The 5,313-nt window shown below is 39.2% G+C and overlaps 1 long non-coding RNA gene across 2 annotated transcripts; it reads left to right on the top strand.

Moving 5' to 3' along the window:
* The first annotated feature begins 2,259 nt into the window (after window positions 1-2,259).
* Window positions 2,260-3,565, top strand: LOC127149458 (uncharacterized). 2 transcript variants are annotated; one of them, XR_007821068.1, is made up of 4 exons: window positions 2,260-2,441; window positions 2,547-2,619; window positions 2,703-2,752; window positions 2,917-3,565. It is a non-coding gene; the product is annotated as an uncharacterized LOC127149458 (long non-coding RNA). The 2 variants fall into 2 exon arrangements; XR_007821067.1 differs by having other exon boundaries at window positions 2,260-2,619.
* The last annotated feature ends 1,748 nt before the right edge of the window (window positions 3,566-5,313 follow it).

The raw sequence follows: 5,313 nt of genomic DNA, 5'->3' as shown, positions 1-5,313 counted from the left end.
TAAACAATTTTAAAAAAATTTAACTCGAAACTTTTGGCCATAGAACTATATTTTTGGTATTGTCGACCACCAGTTATAAGTATCGTTTGGAGCAAGTCAGCGATTAGTGCTTACATGCCATGTGCCATTGACTCACTTGTGCTTTCTATTTCTCACATGCTTCTTCTAGCTCTATGTTTTATAATCTCATTTTTTTAAAAAATTATTTCAAATAAATATCAAAGACCTCAATTTAGCCTTGCGAAGATAACTGCAAACTAGCCATTCGCTTACAAGCTGTGGGAGCTCTAATGATTTGGCTGTAATTAGGAGATCTAATAATTTGGCTTAATTACAACAACTTTTGCAACTTTTGCATCCACCATGGGATTTCTAATTACAAATGTTTTAACTATTACTTCTTTGTTGACAGATGTACGCACAATTGGAAGTATGGTTTGTGAATAGCTTAAACCCGGTCTAGCACGTTGAGAGATATATAGATTTAGCTTCAGAAGCACCATCAATTATCGAGAGTAATCGGCCGCCCTCAGGATGGCCTTTGATTGGAGTTACAAAATTTGATAGTGTTGTGTTACACTATAGACCTAATCTCCCACCTGTCTTCTATGGGATCTCTTTTAGTGCTTTTTCTAACGAAAAGGTTGGAATAGTTGGACAGACTGGGTCTGAAAAATCAGCTTAATGCTTTATTTCGTATTGTTGAACTAGAAATAAGAAGAACATTCATTGATTGTTTGGATCCAGCAAAATTTGGATTGTGTGATTTTGAGAAAAGTTGTTGGGATTATACCACAATCACTTGTTCTTTTTTCAGGTAAAGAATATGATCATATTTAATCATCTTGGTTTCCAAGGTCCTCTTTGGTAAGTCTGATTGGGTTTTTATAAATTTAGTTTGTCTAAAAAACCTCCTTTCACCTAGGAATTGGCTTAGATATATTCTTTTTATTGATGTTTTTGAAAAATTAGGACAAGTTTTGAAAATTAAAATAGAAAGGTAATTTTTAAAACTTTGCTTATATGTTTAGAACTTGGCTAAGAATTCAATTCTTGGATAAAATTCATGGTAAGAAATGAAGAGGAAAGAGACTTAATTTTCAAAAACCAAACACTAAGGAAAGCTAGATGATTAAATATGATCACATCCTTTACCTGAAAAAAGAACAAGTGATTGTGGTTTAATCCCAACTTCTCTCAAATCCCACAATCCAAAATTTACTGTATCCAAACCATCAATGGAATATTATCCTGTTTCTATAGCTAGTTCAACAATATGAAATAAAGTATTAATTATGCTTGGATTTTCCAGCCCCAGTTCGTTCAAATTATTCATTAAAAGCGACCCTGTAACGCCCCAAAAATTCGAGGTAAAAATTTTCTCGTTTTATGTAAATTATTCGGAAATCTAAAATGTTGGTGTAAGTTGATATAATAATAATATAATATTAATTATATTATTATTATTAATATTTATTTTATTTATTATAATATTAATATTATAATAATTATTATTATTTAATATTATAGTAATATTATTATTTTAAAACAATAACATTATTATTACATAATATTAATTTATTTTTATTTAATATTAATATTATTATATATTATTATTTTACTTTATATTATTATTATTAATATTATATAAGTATTAAGAGTTATATATATATATAAAAAATTATTTTTAAACCTAACCCTAAACCGCGTGACACAGACCCCCCCATCCATTTTTTTCCTTCGTTTTTTAATTCCCCGCGCGCCGCCTTGTCTCTTCCTCTTCATTCTCTTCTCCTTCCGACCGTGTCCGCCACCACCTCTCTTCCATCCTCTCCGTCTCCGTCCTCTGTCCCTATCTCCATCTCCGTCGGCGTTCTTAGCTTCGCCGGACGTTCGCTGCAGCCACCATCCGCAAGTCGCGCCGCCTGCCGTCCACCTACAGCCGACGTTTCTCTCTCTCTCTCTTCGTTTCTGCCACCGCCGGCATCCTCTCCGTTCTCATCTCGTGTTTCCGACGCCGACAGAACACAGAGGGGAGCGCCGTCGTCGCCGGAAGGGGGAAGGAATACACGAGCCGTGAAGTGAAGCCGACCCGAGAACCCATTTCCAAGCTGACCTGACCCGAGACCATTTCCAGCCGAGCCGCGAGCCGCAAGCAAATCCAGCCGAGCCAAGTAGCGATCCGAGCCAAGCCGCGAGCCGCGAGTCGAGCCGCGAGCCGAGGCAAGCCGAAGACCAAGCCGAGTCAAGCCACGAGCCGAGCCGCGAGCCGAGACAAGCCGAAGACCGAGCCGAGCCGAGTTGAGCCGAGCCGAGCCGAGGCCAAGCCGAGCCGAGCCGAGTTGAGCCGAGTTGTGAGCCGAGGCCAAGCCGAGCCGAGCCGAGAGTGAGCCGAGCCGAGCCGAGCCACCTAAGCCTTCCTCCCTCCACTTCGGGTCACGGTGAGTCTTCGGTAAGGATTGTTTTGATGAATTCCCTAATGTTACCACATCCGATTCGAGTTTGAATGTTGGAATAAGATATGGCCCTACTTTTCTCCCTTGAAGGTAGTAAGGAGTTGACGCTTAAGTTCTCGGATCTCGCGGCAGGCTTGTTTGGAGATAGCTTTCCTTTCCTTGGGTAAGTCAACGGGTGTCGTTTCGGACCTTTTAAAAACGACTTCTACTAGAGTCATCAACTAAAACCTTTGTGTTTTCGTTTAGGTTGATCCGTTGAGCGTGGATTCGATCGAGGGGCATAACCGAGTATTCAAGTAAGGGTTTTCCTACTACTGGACCTCGGATCGAGGCTGAAAACGTAGTAATCCACAGGGGATTACACGTTAGTGACTGTACTGAATAACTGTATGTGTGTTGACTGCTAAGCACTGTTATTATATTTTGTCTGATGTAAAGGTACAGTGACTGCTAATTGTAGATTGGGATTTTATGTTGATGGACCTTGAAGTTACGGTTCAGTATGTAGTAATCATTGGTCTGGATGTTGATCATGGAGTTTGGACGGGGAAGGACAGTGAGTCCGGTTTTGGTTAGTTAGTTGATTGGGTCTAGGGTTTTCCCTAATGGTGTGCGAACTGGTGATGCGTATAGCAACTGAGGGTGTAATTATTTAAACCTTTACTATCTGACTGACAAGCCTATGGCGGAATTGTAATATGAATGTCGTTGGGGTGTGACTGTTGTAGACGGTTAGTGTGGACTAAGGGGTAACGGTTAGCTTCATCTATGGGGTAGTATGCCTTACTGAAATGTGCATCCTTCGGGAGCACTAGACTGATGTGTGCATCCTTCGGGAGCACTAGACTGATATGTGCATCCTTCGGGAGCACTAGACTGATGTGTGCATCCTTCGGGAGCACTAGACTGATGTGTGCATCCTTCGGGAGCACTAGACTGATGTGTGCATCCTTCGGGAGCACTAGACTGATGTGTGCATCCTTCGGGAGCACTAGACTGATGTGTGCATCCTTCGGGAGCACTAGACTGATGTGTGCATCCTTCGGGAGCACTAGACTGATATGTGCATCCTTCGGGAGCACTAGACTGATATGTGCGTTCTACGGAACCACTAGACTGTTATGTAGGGTACCCCCGAATAGGAAGTTAACTGTTGTCCCCTAACGGGCCCAGTAGTGGGTCCCTTACTGGGTATGTTTATACTCACCCTTTTCTCTTCTTTAACTTTTCAGGTAAGGGCACAGCGAGGGGCAGACCGACGAGAGGCAGGAAGGACGCGTGAAGGCCATATGGACGCGTCTGGTTTTCTTATCGCTTCCGCTATGTATTTTGTCAGAATATTTGACTTGTGGTTTTGAACTGATAACTTGAGTTTTTATTTGAGACTTTTATGATTGATTTAAAATAGGGCCCGAAACTGTCTTTTTGTAATGTTTCTAATGCTTTTAATGAATCGTAACTGGTCCGTTTTAAATTTTATGTTGAATGGTCGAGTTTTGGTATTTGGTAGTGACCTCAGCTTAGTCCGGAAAGTTGGGTCGTTACAGACCCCATGAATGACGGGTGGGAGCTCGGGTCTCTATAACGTAATACAAAACTATCAAATTTATTACTCCAAACGAAGGCCATCCCAAGGGCAACCAATTACTCTCGATAATTGATGGTGCTTTCGAAGCTAAATCTATATGCCTCCCAATGCGTCGACTGAGTTTAAACTATTTTCAACCATGTACTTCCAAGTGTGAGTATATCTATCAACAAAGAAGTAATAGTTAAAACATTTGTAATTAGAAGTCCCATGGTGGATGCAAATGCTTGTTGGTTTTTCTCTTTGCTATTCCCCATCACTGCAAAAGTTGATGTAAGCCAAATCATTAGAGCTCCCACAGTTTGTAAGTGAATGGCTAGCCGTTGGTTTCTAGTTATCATCACAAGGCTAAATCTAATGTTATTGTCTATAGATTTTCCCTTGGTTTCAACAATTTTCTATTATAAGCTTTTTATACATGAATGGTTGGCATATCGTTGAGAGCTTTGGTAACTTGTGCGTAAAAGAGAGAGATGATCGATCTACTTATCGAGTCTAGTTGTTGTACTTCTCGAGATGTCTTTACGTAAAAAAGAAAAACAGAAAATAGGTCTAAATTAACAGTTGTGAATTGACAAATAAATATAAGCAGAAAAGTGTAAATAATTAATAGAGAATCAACACAAAAAAGATTTGAAAACCGTACCAAAGTCTAGGCTTCTTTTAAAGTACTTAAAGTCCATCACTTTCTTGAATCTTTTCAATATGAGACAACTACGCTTCAAATATTTTATCAAAACTCAACAATGAGTACCACTAGGCACTACGGATTATCTAAAAAAAATGCATCAAAGAATGTAAGAATAATAATAAAATAGAAAATGCATATTATTTGCTTGGTAGTATAAATAGACTACATAAAAGCATAACATAAGAGGAAAGGTTGCCCACAACGATAAAGTGCTCAAAGTTCCAATCAAGATAAAAGTACAAGGGAACTGTGAAATTTGCTTCCAAAAAAAAAAAAAAAACACAGATGGAGATTATGGAACGATCCTATCAATTTCCCACCTATCCTTCAAAATGGATTGACGATCCTCACAAGAGGATTGGTGTTGAAGAACAACATTGGAGCTTCTATAATAGACAAAAGCATTTGGTCGTGCAATGTTTTTGTTACATGTAGACTCGACATGACAAACCGTATATAAGATACTAGTCTCCACAATTAAAAGTTGTTTAAGCTTACATATGTTATAAATTAGAAAGTGAAAAGGTATATAATGTATTGAGTAAGCTTTTGTGTTTGTGTTGGAAATGAAAAAAAAA

The sequence above is a fragment of the Cucumis melo genome, chromosome 5 (assembly GCF_025177605.1).
Source record: "Cucumis melo cultivar AY chromosome 5, USDA_Cmelo_AY_1.0, whole genome shotgun sequence".
Classification (NCBI taxonomy): domain Eukaryota; kingdom Viridiplantae; phylum Streptophyta; class Magnoliopsida; order Cucurbitales; family Cucurbitaceae; genus Cucumis; species Cucumis melo.
Note: the sequence above shows the minus strand (reverse complement) of the source record. Positions and strands in the feature narration are given on the sequence as shown.